General features: G+C 40.8%; 1 protein-coding gene across 1 annotated transcript in view; it reads right to left on the bottom strand.

The window, feature by feature from the left end:
* LOC134226509 (uncharacterized) overlaps nt 1-15,363 on the bottom strand; it is a 952,521-nt gene that overhangs the window by 104,567 nt on the left and 832,591 nt on the right. The gene's annotated exons all lie outside the window — the stretch shown is intronic.

Here is a 15,363-nt window from a genome sequence, read left to right as displayed (position 1 = left end):
TTTGTGTGAGAAATAAGCATTAAAAAAGCATGAAGAAGAATATGACAATTGATAAATGGGATGTGAGAAGTGAGAAACGCGACGTGAGAGGTGCAAGGTAGAATAGAGAAAAAAAAGCGAGAAGAGAGGCGAAGGGAGAGAAGTTAATAGTGTGGAGACTACTCAGAATAGAGTTTTTGCAGCATAGATTTTTGGGCATCCAAGAAATCCCTGGAGTAAGGGCTGAAGATCTACAAGCGTAGCCGGACTGTGTTTCGGACTGTTACGATTATGGCACATGTCCTTCTGGATGTGTAGAATAGAATGAGCCAACGTAAGAGATTCTGGGCCATTCAAGAAATCCCTGGAGTTGGGCCTTAAGATCTACACGCGCTACTAAAGATGTATCGGACTGTTTTAAATGTGGTACATGCCCTTTTGGATGTGTAGAATAGAATAAGTCAGCGATAGAGGTTCTCGGTCATCCAAGAAATCCCTGGAGTTAGGTCCTCAGATCTACACGCATAACTGAAGATCAATCGTACATATTTAAATGCGGTACATGCCCTTTTGGATGTAAAGAATAGAATAAGTCAACGGCAGAGGTTTTCGGTCATCCAAGAAATCCCTGGAGTTAGGTCCTCAGATCTACACGCGTAACTAAAGTTCAGTCGGACTGTTTAAATTATGGCACATGTCCTTTTGGATGGTTAGAATAGAATGAGCCATCGTAAGAGATTCTGGGTCATTCAAGAAACCCCTGGAGTTAGGCCTTAAGATCTACACGCGTCACTAAAGATGTATCGGACTGTTTTAAATGTGGTACATGCCCTTATGGATGTGTAGAATAGAATAAGTCAGCGATAGAGGTTTTCGGTCATCCAAGAAATCCCTGGAGTTAGGTCCTCAGATCTACACGCATAACTAAAGATCAATCGTACTGTTTTAAATGTGGTACATGCCCTTTTGGATGTGAAGAATAGAATAAGTCAACGGCAGAGGTTTTCGGTCATCCAAGAAATCCCTGGAGTTAGGTCCTCAGATCTACACGCGTAACTAAAGTTCAGTCGGACTGTTTAAATTATGGCACATGTCCTTTTGGATGGTTAGAATAGAATGAGCCATCGTAAGAGATTCTGGGTCATTCAAGAAACCCCTGGAGTTAGGCCTTAAGATCTACACGCGTCACTTTAAGATTTATCGGACTATTTTAAATGTGGTACATGCCCTTTTGGATGTGTAGAATAGAATAAGTCAGCGGCAGAGGTTCTTGATCATCCTAGAAATCCCTTGAGATTGACATACAGGTCTGCACGAGTAACCGAAGATAAATCGATCGATTTTAAATGTGATACATGCCCATACTAAAATAGAATATGATGTATCTATGGCATAAGTTGTCGGTTATCCATAACATACTTAGAGCAAGGCCTTAAGATCTACTACAAAACAAAAGAGAATTACCCTTTGTGGTGCATAGCAACAGGGCATGTATCATATTTGAAATAATCCAATTGCTCTATGGTTACTTATGTAGATCTAAAGGCCTTATTTCAGGGATTTCTTGGACGGCCAAGAACATATTATGTGATCACATTCTATCCTATGCATTACAAAGGGCATGCTCCATATTTGAAACAATCCAAGTAACCTTTGGTTACGCATTTGTACTTAAGGCCTTATTCCAGTGATTTCTTGGTTGATTTCTTGCTGGGAACGCGTTATATTCTATGTATCACAAAGGGCATGTACCATATTTGAATCAATCCAATTGATCAATGGTTACACATGTAGATCGAAAGGCCTTATCCCATAGATTTCTTGGACGGCCTAGAACCCATACTTTGAACACATTCCATTCTATGCATCACGAAGGGCATGTACCATATTTGAAACAATTCAAATAATCTTTGGTTCCGCGTGTAGACCCAAAGGCCTATTCCAGGGATTTCTTAGACGACCAAGAACCTATGGGAAGATCCATAAAGTACGTCACGCAAAAATTGGCGATTTTCAACCCCCCCTACCCCTTCGTCACGTCTTTTGTAACAAACCCCCAAAATTTTTGTATGGATCGTCACGCTGCTCAGAACCCCCCTCCCCCCTAGAGGCGTGACGTACTTTGTGGACGGCCCCTATGCTGGGTACGCATTCTATTCTATGTGTCATAAAGGGCATTTACCATGTTTAAATCCGTCCGATCGATTTTTTGTTGCTCCTATAGACCTTATGGCCTTAATCCAGAAACTTCTTGGACTATCAAGAACCTATGATGTGAACACATTCTATTCTACGTAAAGGGCATATATCACATTCGAAGCAGTCCAATAGATCGTTGGTTACTCATGTTGGTTAAACCTATCTTGTATGCACACTTCAACTAGTTACACGAAAATTTAGCAAAAAAAAGCTTTCATTGCAGTGAAACGAGAATAGGACTTTTCTTAAATTAATACTTGATTTTTCTGTCAGTTCACTGCTGTTTGTTTACATTTTTAGGCTGGCGCGATTTAGCTTCGGAGTGGCGCGTTTCAACCCGCATGGTTTGAATTTGCAAGAAAATGCAGCGCTTCAAAATAAAATCGTTTTCTCGGAATATAATTGGTTTTTCGTCCAAACTTTTATTCCGTATTATAGATGGTAAGTTAAATTAGTGGTTAACACATTGGAAGTACATAACTTCGACCATTATCATCATTAAATTCGAAGATTTGCTTAGGGGGCGCATATTGAACGTCCCTCCCCTATTTGGCTCATCATCGACATCAGCCCCACCCACTATGACCCATAACCACCATCATAAGAAACCGCAAGTAGCATGTGACGTCACAATAGGTTAAGCAAAAATGTACCAAATTATGTCTCGTACCCTATAATTGTGTAATATAATACTAGTTAATATGCAATTCAACTCTGACATGGAAACTTTTCATAGTGTTTGAAAGCTTACTACTGTTTATAAATTTGGTAACCTATTTCGGACCCAAGTAGCTCCCTCCCTTACCGGTTCGTTCTGAACTAGGTTTAACCCTGTGGCTTCTGATTGGATTCAACCATTTGGCAAATACCGATAGTTTTCGGTCACCGAGTTTTGTTCATGTAATCAACCTAATTGTCGTGAGTTCTGTTGGCAGCCTTCCAGGAGTGGAAGTGGTGACTCGATTACGTTTAGTTCCGACCCTGTGGAATAACCTTCCACTGAGTAAACCAAGGGTTTTACTAAACGCACTGACCATTTAAGCCGCCTTTTCGCAGGAATAGTCGACATGGGTGTTGAAATTCAACCGGTCGTCGATTATCATTTCTAGATGCCTCAAAGCCTGCACGGACGGTATGTTGTGCCCTCCCACGGTAATCTGCACCCGCTGGATCCTTCGGCAGTTGCTAACCAGCATCACTTCTGTTTTGTGGTGAGCAGGCTGCAGCTTGACTGCATTCATCCAGTTTTAAACTGCGTCGGTCGTTTATGCCACCCGCATTTCTACTTCTTTCAACGACTCTCCGTTTATCGTAAGGATGACATCCGCGAATCCAAAGATCTTCACGCCTTTGGGTAACCTCAGTTTTAGAACTCCGTTGTACATAATGTTCCACAGCGTTGGACCTAGTATGGAACCTTGCGGAACACCCGCCGTAACCCTAATCGACTTCTGCCACCGAATTCGTTCCTTAAACCAGAGTCCTGTTCTGGAAGTAACTCTTAAGGATTCTACGCAAGTAGTCCGAGACCCGAATACCGTGCAGCACTGCGGCGATGGCATACCAGCTGGCACTGTTAAAAGCGTTTTTGACGTCAATCGTTACTACTGTCGCGACCAGACCAACCAAAGCTCCTCATCGGAGCTAATGCTGCTACCTCCGAACGACAATTTAAGTAGAGAGCAGTTCTACCCGCTCTCTGACTTAATTGTCATCGGGAACTGCTACCTCCGGCGACATTTCGACCAGCAGGGGCGGTGCCACCCGCTTACCCGCTGCCTACCAATGCCGCCGGGAAAACGGACCTACTCCTGTAGGTCCTCCTCCGCACATAGGAGTACGCAGTGTAAAAGCGTGGCCAAAAGTATGTCAATCATTTTGTCGTCTGTAAGTGCGTTCAATAGAAACAGTAAGGTATATTTTTTGTTTTTATGTTGTTTACATTCATCTAGCAGTGAAGTATGACAACTGGCGGGGTCAGTTATTGTGTTTTGATAGAGCATCACTTGGCGCAAGAACGCTGTCTTTGAGAACTACAGCGTGCTTGCAACGAGTGGTGCCCACATCTGGCTCCGTCAGTGAGTATGATCTTCCTTATGTTAATCTTCATTCTTTGATTATTACTTACTAAATTTTCCGAAAAGATGTACTTTGTTTGTTTACTTCAACAATATAAATTTGTCATCGAATCATGTTAAAGTCCCTGTATAATGTTTTGTAATATCAAATGGAGCCAATCTAATAAATACGAAATGCAAATCAACCGCTATGTTTCTTAATAATATTAACATCCGAAAAATGCGTACGCTTTTATGGATCGGTGTTTTCATCAAAGTGTCACTCTTCTTTGGAAGCGAAACATAATTTATGTGAGGTTTAGCACTCAAAACCATGATTTTTTCTAGCATTTTTAACCAAACTCCACTATATTAAAATTAGAATAAGTCACGATTGCGTGAGTATGCGTGAAATGTTTTTTATGGAGCTTATTCAGGAAACTCCAATTTTTCCAACGCTGAAAATTTTGTTGCTTGGACTGGTTTGGAACATAATCATATGTTTTATTTTGTAAAACATATTATTGTAAAAAGGTAGAAAAAAGTTAGCAATTAATATAATGATTATGGATCACCTGAAAAAGGTTTCAGATCGAATCATTCTTGAAAAAGTTTTAAATACCCTTATTATTGATACCTGTATTGATTTTCATCTTGAAATTCATTAAAAATCAAGAAAAACATGATACAACGTGAACATTTTTAATGCACAATTGCGATAAAACTGGCATTGAAATTATGGTGAAGTTTTGACACCCAGCATCGCTTACAAGTAAACAATATTGTTTCAAAAATCTCATGACAAATTAGTATCACTATTTGAGAATTCAAAAACGATAAATAATATGGACATATCTGAAATTTTTGTTTTTGACTTTTGGCCAGGATTTAGGCTGAAATACTCCTCAGTGCGCCGCTTGGACCTACTCCTGTAGGTCCTGGTCCAGGAATGGGCACTACGCTATGGTAGTCTCCGCCCAGGTGTACGTCCCACCTTCGATGCGTTCCAACACATCGGCCAAAAATTCGAAACATTCTTACCTTTTTTACTCATATCTATGGACATATGAGACATGGTCCACTAGTGATGAGTTAACACTCCATTCGTGCCATTCATACCTTGTTGCCATGTCTTACCATTAATGCCTTCAAGTTCATTAGTTGCAATATAATTGCCTACATTTTGGCGAATTGTCAGCAATACGCACTGAGCTTTCATAACTTGGTTACATCGCATGTTCAAGAATTTGTGATATGCAAAGATGTATAACATTAAAATAATATTGAATTTTGCTTAACTTTAATTTCTTAATATTTTTTAAATAACCTCATTGCTACCACTACAATCCCGCTCACCTCTACTCTCTAAGATGTGACAGTGTTGTCTAATGTACATTTAAATATTATTTCTATGTTATTATTTTTTTTAGGATCCTCAGGATCCAACTTATTAGTATTTCATTTTCAACATCCAACATTGTACAACATGGGATTTAATTTTTTTTTTTATTTTTTATTCAATTGGTATTCTAGTTAGGATAGAATACCTTCACTTATTCAAAGCCTATTCAAAATCCAATAAAAACCCAACAGATCAACGCTAATCTAATACAAATCAAATATCATTCCTACTCAAATCGAAATTCAGTCCAAATACAATTCAAACTAAATACAATCCAATTATAAATCTATTCAAAGTCAAATCCGGATCAAACCCAAATCCAATCCAAATCTAATCCAATCCAATTCCAATCAAAATTCAATTCGAAACCCATCCAAATCTTAATCAAATTAAATCAAATTCAATCTAATACAAATCATATCCAAACCCAATTAAAATTCAATCTAATGCAAATCATATCCAAATTCAATAACAAATCAAACCACATCCAATTCAATTCAAATGCAATGTAAATCTAATCTAGTCCAACCTCAATCCAAGTCCAATTCTAATCCAATAGGAATTCAATACAAATCTAATCCAAATTCAATCTAAACCAAATCCATTAAAAATCCTATTCGCGTCCAAAATCCAATCCAGTCCAAATTAAACACAAATCAAGTCCAACTCCAATCCAAATCCAATTCGAATCCAATCCAAATTTAATCCAAATCATATTTGAGTATATTTCAAATTTAATCCAATCCAAATGTTATCCCAATTCAATCCAAATTTGATCTAAATCCAATCCAATTTCATTGCAAATTCAATACAATTCCAATCCAAATCCAAAATTGGTCCAACTCCACTCCAAATCCAATCCATATCCAATTGGAGTTCAATCCAAATCCAATCCACACGCAATGCAAATCCAAGTCCAATTCAAATTAAATTTAACTCCAATCCCAAATGCAAAACAAATCCAATCCATATTCAATGCAAATCCAAATCCAATCCAATTCCAATTTATATCCAATCCAAATCCAATCCAAGTCCAATTCTAATCTAATCCAAATCCAATCCAAATCCAATCCAATCCAATCCAGATCTATTTCAAATCCAGTTCAAATCCAATCCAAATCCATACAACTCCAATCCAAATCTAATCTAATGAAAATCCAATTCGATTTCACTGCAATTACAGTCCAAATACAAATCCTTCTCAAATCGATTCCAATTTACAATTCCAATTTAATCCACTTTAAATCCAATCTACTCCAATCCAAATAGAATTATATTGGATCCGATTTCAATGCAAATACAATCCAAATCCATTCCAGATACAATAAAATTCAAATCTATTCCACGTTCAATGCAATCTAAATGCAATCCAATTCAAATCTAATCCAATCCAAATCCATGCACACCAAATCCCTCTCTATTCCATTCTCCATCCATTCCAAAACCAATCAAATCCAATCCATGTCCAATTCCAATAAAATCCGTATCTAATCTGAATCCAGTGCAAAGTATCACATGTATTCGATATCTAAGAGAGTTATTAAATTCGTTTGTAAGTCGCTTCTAATCAAAATGATTTTGTTTTCCAACTCGAATAGTGGAATAATTTTTAAAAGAATATAAAAACCGAATACAATACTCTATTTGGAATCCAAACATATGTCTCCATATCAAATCTTTGCCTGATTTCAATCAGGACCATATTTAAAATCTAATTCTAAACTCATTTCAGAATCTTCGTTGGACTGTCTTTATTCTTAGACTTCCGTCTTCCACCACCGGAGTCTTCTTATTTTATTTCTCTACCGGAGAGCTATGTTTATCTTTATTCAGACCTCCTGCGGTATATATTCCAATTCAAATTAAACTAAAACTACAACTAAGTTCGACTTAATTCAATCTTAATCCAATCTAATTACAATACAAATCCAGTCCACATGCAATCTAAATCAATTTCAAATTCAATCAAAACTAGGCTAAGGCTAAGTTACCATCCATTCATATCCATCTCAATCGTAAATCAATACTAAATACATTAAAATACAAAAGATCGCGATAAAACAATTCCAAAATCAATCCTTAATTCAGTTCAAACCTTATTCGAATTCAGTTTAAATTCAATTTTAAGTTCAATACAAATCTATTCCACGTCCAATCCGAAATCAATTTTATTTTCGAATGCAATCAGCTCAATCCGAATTCGATCCAAATCCTTTCGACTAAGTACGAATCGGTTACGATTCACAACCAAATACTCAGATTAATTCATGGACAAGCCTAATTATTGAAAACATTTCCACACTAAACATGAGAATCCGAATTCACGAGCTTGCCAGGCTCATAGAATCCCTATGGATAATTTGGAAACGATCACTGGTTAGGCTAACCATGTTGTAAATCCTAATTCAATCACAACCAAATCCTTTTAAATCTGTTTTAATTTTATCTGAATCCAATCCATATAAATACAAATCTAATTTACTTCAAATCGTCCAAATCGAATACAAACCAAGTCCAACTCCAATCCAAATCCAATTAGAATCCAATAAAAATTTAATCCGAATCCAGTACAGTTTCAATGCAAATACAAACTAAATCCAATCCAAATAAAAATCATGTTTGAGTATATTTCAAATTTAATACAATTCAAATGCTATCCCAATTCAATCCAAATTTGATCTAAATCCAATCCAATTTCATTGCAAATTCAATACAATTCCAATCCAAATCCAAAATTGGTCCAACTCCTCTCCAAATCCAACCCATATCCAATTGGAGTTCAATCCAAATCCAATCCACACGCAATGCAAATCCAAATCCAATTCAAATTAAATTTAACTCCAATCCCAAATGCAAAACAAATCCAATCCATATTCAATGCAAATCCAAATCCAATCCAATGCCAATTTATATCCAATCCAAATCCAATCCAAGTCCAATTCTAATCTAATACAAATCCAATCCAAATCCAATCCAATCAAGATCTATTTTAAATCCATTCAACTCGAATCCAAATCTAATCTAATGAAAATGCAATCCGATTTCACTGCAATTACAGTTCATGGACAAGCCTAATTATTGAAAACATTTCCACACTAAACATGAGAATCCGAATTCACGAGCTTTCCAGGCTCATAGAATCCCTATGGATAATTTGGAAACGATCACTTGTTAGGCTAACCATGTTGTAAATCCTAATTCAATCACAACCAAATCCTTTCAAATCTGTTTTAATTTTATCTGAATTCAATCCATATAAATACAAATCTAATTTACTCCCATTCCAGTCTAAATCATTTCCGAAGCTCATTCCAAATCTTTAACGACCAATCCAAATTTAAAAAATTCATTCGGGCCTTCTTTATTCTTAGACTTCCGTCTTCCACCACCGGAGTCTTCTTTTTTTTCCGACTCTCCGTCTATTTCCTCCGGAGAGCCATCTTTATCGTTATTCAGACCTCCGTCTTCCTCAACCGGAGTCTTATCTTTTCTTCGGCTCTCCGTCTATCTCCACCGGAGAGCCATCTTTATCTTTCTTCAGATCTCCGTCTTCCTCAACCGGAGTCTTATCTTTTCCTCGGCTCTCCGTCTATTTCCACCGGAGAGCCTACCAAACCTACCTTTTGCGCCATTGTCGCGACCAGACCAACCAAAGCTCCTCATCGGAGCTAATGCTGCTACCTCCGAACGACAATTTAAGTAGAGAGCAGTTCTACCCGCTCTCTGACTTAATTGTCATCGGGAACTGCTACCTCCGGCGACATTTCGACCAGCAGGGGCGGTGCCACCCGCTTACCCGTTGCCTACCAATGCCACCGGGAAAACAGACCTACTCCTGTAGGTCCTCCGCCGCTTGGACCTACTCCTGTAGGTCCTGGTCCAGGAATGGGCACTACGCTATGGTAGTCTCCGCCTAGAGATGTCGCAAATTAATCGATTACTTCGATTAATCGATTCAACGTTGTGATAATCGATTAATTTTGAATCGATTATTACCCAACGAATAATCGATTCAATAATCGAGAGGAATCTAGAGTAATCGATTAGTTACTAATCGATTAATCAGGATTTTACGACATCATAAGGATGTCGCAAATTAATTGATTACTTCGATTAATCGATTCATCTTTGTGATAATCGATTAATTTTGAATCGATTACTATCCAAAGATTGATCGATTCAATAATCGACAAGAATCGAAAGTGATCGATTAATCGGAATTTTACGACATTTCTATCTCCGCCCAGGTGTACGTCCCACCTTCGATGCGTTCCAACACATCGGCCAAAAATTCGAAACATTCTTACCTTTTTTTACTCATATCTATGGACATATGAGACATGGTCCACTAGTGATGAGTTAACACTCCATTCGTGCCATTCATACCTTGTTGCCATGTCTTACCATTAATGCCTTCAAGTTCATTAGTTGCAATATAATTGCCTACATTTTGGCGAATTGTCAGCAATACGCACTGAGCTTTCATAACTTGGTTACATCGCATGTTCAAGAATTTGTGATATGCAAAGATGTATAACATTAAAATAATATTGAATTTTGCTTAACTTTAATTTTTTAATATTTTTTAAATAACCTCATTGCTACCACTACAACTACAGCGCAGAATCTACTGCCGTGCCTCTTGTTCTTGGCCGCTCTCTCTGAAACATCAATGACCGTCCTGATTGCATCCACCGTCGTCCTCCTGGCAACTCCTTGAAGCAGTTAGATTGGCTGACTTTTATTTCCCGTTTGAAGACCGATCTAGCTTCATAAAAGATTACCTTGCGCTCTTCTCTTACTGTTTCAGACCTTGCTCTTTGAAAGCGGCTTCTGGCTCTGAGACACGCAGCACGAAGACTAGCAAGAGTTTCGTGCCTCCAGTATCCTTGGCATCGTCGCATCGCATGCCTTCGCAAGAGTTTCTGTCAGCTTATCTGCATCGAGATTTGTAGGGCCGCTGTCTGCTCGAAGTGCTTCGATAAAAAGATCCTTGTCGAAGTCCTTCGTCTTCCATTTTTACCCGCTAGTCTTAATCTCCGGCCGTAGCGTCGGTAATCGTGTTTCAACACTATAGTCCTCACTAACTCTCCAGTTCATGTTTCTCACCAGCGACGAACTGCAGAACGTGACGTCGATGATGGACTCCCTGACATCTCTGCGAAATGTACTAACGGTTCCTTCGTTGCACAACTAACGGTACTAACAACGGTTCCTTCGTTGCTAGCTTGTAGCTAGCAGGACCGGACGAGACTCTCCTTAGGGCGAGTCCATTTATTCTCCTCGACAAGAAATTTTACGGATCGTTTCAGCTAGCTATCGAGCCAACGACCGAACGGGTTTACCCGTGAACCACCGACCGTTACGCAACAAACAACACATAGAAAGTGGACTGACTGCCCCTTACATCACACTCCCATATGGTGGAGGACGGGATTCGAAACAAACAAACGCGAAGTGACGTACAACACATAGAAATCAATCAAACAGCAGGGAATTGGGACAGAACTAACATTTATTATAAACAACAGTCGAAATAGATTTTAGGTTTACAGTATACCCCTGCTGATCCGACAAATGTATGGCCGGACTATCGAGGTTTCTCTCGTTAATCCGGCTGTCAAATCCATACAAATAAACCAAAACAAAATCACAGCACAAATTTGAAAACTGACAGCATAATGTGTTTAAATGGGTGTTGATACTTTTTAATCCGGAAAATTCCGAACTAGCGAGATCCGCACTAACGAGTCGTCGGATTAGTGAGGTCCGGATAAGCGGGGGGGTTTATTTATTTATCATCAGACTAAGGCCGGAGTGGCCTGTGCTGCACATAAAAGACTTCTCCATTCAGCTCGGTTCATGGCTGCACTTCGCCAACCACGCAGTCTGCGGAGGGTCCGCAAGTCGTCCTCCACCTGATCGATCCACCTTGCCCGCTGTGCACCTCGCCTTCTTGTTCCCGTCGGATCGTTGTCGAGAACCATTTTCACCGGATTACTGTCCGACATTCTGGCTACGTGCCCGGCCCACCCCAGTCTTCCGATTTTCGCGGTGTGAACGATGGATGGTTCTCCCAACAGCTGATGCAACTCGTGGTTCATTCGCCTCCTCCACGTACCGTCCGCCATCTGCAACCCACCATAGATGGTACGCAACACTTTCCTTTCGAAAACTCTCAGTGCGCGTTGGTCCTCCACGAGCATCGTCCAGGTCTCGTGTCCGTAGAGAACTACCGGTCTTATAAGCGTTTTGTAGATAGTCAGTTTGGTACGGCGGCGAACTCTATTCGATCGAAGCGTCTTGCGGAGTCCAAAGTACGTACGATTTCCAGCCACTATGCGTCTCCGAATTTCTCTGCTGGTATCGTTATCGGCGGTCACCAGTGAGCCCAAGTACACGAATTCTTCAACCACCTCGATTTCGTCACCACCGATAGAAACTCGTAGTGGGTGGCTCACATTGACCTCTCTTGAGCCTCTTCCTATCATGTACTTCGTCTTCGACGTGATGATGACTAGTCCAATCCGTTTAGCTTCGCTTTTCAGTCTGATGTAGGCTTCCTCCATCTTCTCAAAGTTACGTGCCATGATATCAATGTCGTCGGCGAAACCAAATAACTGGACGGACTTCGTGAAAATCGTACCACTCGTGTCAATCCCTGCCCTTCGTATTACTCCCTCCAAAGCGATGTTGAATAGCAGACACGAAAGACCATCACCTTGCCGTAACCCTCTACGGGTTTCGAAGGGACTCGAGAATGCCCCTGAAACTCGAACTACGCACATCACCCGATCCATCGTCGCCTTGATCAACCGTATCAGTTTATCCGGAAATCCGTAAGCGGGGGGGTTCTGTACATGTATTTGGTTTCATTTCTCATTTTTATTCATGTTCAGATTGTACTCGTCCTCTCTACTCTGTCCCTACTATGTGTGCGTTTTCTCTCCCTGTCTAGTTCTCATGTGCTCATGTGCTATTTGTGTTCTTGTTAGCATTAGCATTAGCATTAGCATTAGCATTGTTACGGTGTAATTCGTAGATTGGACACTAGTGATACTCATGTTTTACTTTTGAGATCCTTATCTAGAATGCTATCAGAAATCAAGAAGGGGAGTGGTCCTTGATTCCAGTCTTAAACAAAAATGACAAAAGCATGAGGATTACTACTCCTGGCCACGCCCATCTTCACCGTAACTAGGGAGAGGAAGGAAGTGTTGATGTAGTACTTACTTAACGAGCGGCCACCGACTTAGCGACACCCTCATAAGTACCACGGAGTTGGATAATGAGGAAGGTATTCGTTGGGTCAGGATTTGCCTGTAGCTGGCAATGTAACCGTGGTAGATCTTACCCCGTAACACACCACGTAAAGGTATCTACCCAGCATTTGTGTTCTTGTGTGACATCACTTTCTAGCAGCGCATCGGTGGGCTAGTCTGCGCTCATAATGACAAAAAGTTCTAGCGGCGGCAATTCGTCACGCACGCTTTCACGGTCACCAAATTCTTCTGAATGGCTTTTAAAGGTGCATTCTTTCAGTCTTTTGACTGGACAAAAAACAACAACTCCAAGGCGTCCTCAGCGGAAGCCCCAATCCACAAAAAAGAAAACTTCCACTGGATGGACTCATCGGATTCTGGATGGCTTACCGGCCCAGTCGTTAACCTACGGGCAGGTCAATGTGCCCGTCTCGAGCGGCGACGATGACGCCAAGCGCCTGCTAGATGGAGGTTGGCTTGGCCGCTCTAACGGCGATGCAGCGATGGCGACACGCGGTGGCAGCTTGTGATGGCGGTTGGCGGTACGATAAACGGACCGAATTACGGACCCTGTCCAAGTGGAGGTCCCCTGGGCCTCGCCCGGACGATATGTTGGTGGATCGTCCGGCTTCCAGCGGGTTGACGGTTGCTGGGAAGGCTTTCGAACGCTTGGGTGCGAGTTTTAATTGCTGCGAAATAGAAGCCAAACGGCTAAAGAGAACACTTAGCACAAGCACAGCACAGCACATATAGCGCACATTACCTTTTCATTTTGGTTTTAACCTAAATATCGCACACAATCTCTAACTACGCACACTTTTCTTCTTATCTAAGGACGAAAAAAATATTCAATTAATTACATGCACTTTACATCACTCTATAATTGGAACATACTTTTTATACAAAAAAACGAATAAATTACAAACGCGCACACTTCCGATTAGCTGACTGTTCACAGACGAAATGGCAGAATCTCAGATTAAGGAAACTGAATCCCGGACGATCCTGAGATTCGCCATTTCCCAAAATTTATTCGTGCACATTCGTGATTGCACAATTCCGAAGGATAACTCGGTGCGCTGGACCTGCTGCCGTCCCTTTCCAACCTTTCGAGGCGACAAATAAACTCGCCCAAGGAAAAATTGGGCAAAAATTTATGGCTTGTTGTTTATGCTAAAGGACAGTTAAACATTTGAACATTTTGAATGGCATTTTCGCCCATTCACATATATACAGAAACACATTTGCAGACGAGCTCGGTGGTCTAGTGGCTACCGCTTCTGCCTTATAAGCAGGATGTCGTGGGTTCAATTCCAGGCTCGTCCCTTTCCTACTTTGTATTTCTATCCTAGTTCTTTCTGTGTTTCACGTTCTACCAAAACGATTCCTACTGTTATAACCTTCCACACTAACAATTCCAAAACCTCCCGTGGCATCTATGAGAGGTCGTAACTGTAACCTCTTGGATTAGTCAGTCTGCTTCCCCACTCCACTTCCCAAGCGTTGAAGTCGCCTTCGACGATTACCGGTTTCTGGCCGATCGGCTTCTCCGTGAGTGAGTCCAGCATCCGGTTATACTGCTCCAAAGTACATCTTGGGGGCGCGTAGCAGCTACACACGAAGGTCCCGTTGATTTTGGATATAACGAAACCTTCGCTTGAGCTGTCTACTACTTCTTGAATAAGGAATTTGCCCATCACTATGATAGCCACAATCCCTGATGAATCCGCCACACAGTTGTTGGGTTGTTAGAAGGGATCCGATACGGTTCAACAATAACTGCCACGTCACACATTGCTTCTGTTGCCGACTGCCACAACAGTTACTGTGTGGTGTCTCCATTAATCCCGGCCCGCCATCGCCTTCTTGTATGCAAAGCATTAGAAACCACCTGTCGTATGGTAGTTTTCGTCCTCCGGTTTGCTGATGCCTTGGTTGCTCCGTGCAGTCCCTAGCAACGTGTCCTTCTTCACCATATTTCCTACATAAACAGGATCTGTTCGAACCTTTGCAATTCTCAGTTCGTCCTTCGTTGTGATCTCGTCCAGGTCTCTGCACTCGAGCACTGCTTCCTGCGTTAGAGCTTTTACGTTACCGTCACTGCCCAATGAATTGGCAATGAACTCCCGGAAGGCCGCGCTCTTGATCGTGGCATCCTGCTTCAACTCGAACAGCAACTCCTCCTTCTGGTTACGCCTAGCTTGGACCACTTTCTCACCCAAGTCTTTTAGCGCCGGGTTCCCTCTCATCTTCTTCAGGATTACTGCGTACGACGTTTTATCGCTCGCTTCGACGATCATGGCATCACCGCCATAAATGCGTAAAAACTCTTGCCCATTTTCAAGGCAATTACTGTTAACTGATTTGCTAGGACTATGGGATCATTGGTTATGGCCAAATAATAACTTTAAATCGTGTATAGTGAACATTATTTTTTGATTCATGAGATTCATGATGTACGTAT

This window comes from Armigeres subalbatus, chromosome 1 (assembly GCF_024139115.2).
Source record: "Armigeres subalbatus isolate Guangzhou_Male chromosome 1, GZ_Asu_2, whole genome shotgun sequence".
Taxonomy (NCBI): Eukaryota; Metazoa; Arthropoda; class Insecta; order Diptera; family Culicidae; genus Armigeres; species Armigeres subalbatus.
The sequence above is the reverse complement of the archived record's forward strand: the minus strand, read 5'-3'. Positions and strand labels throughout refer to the sequence as shown.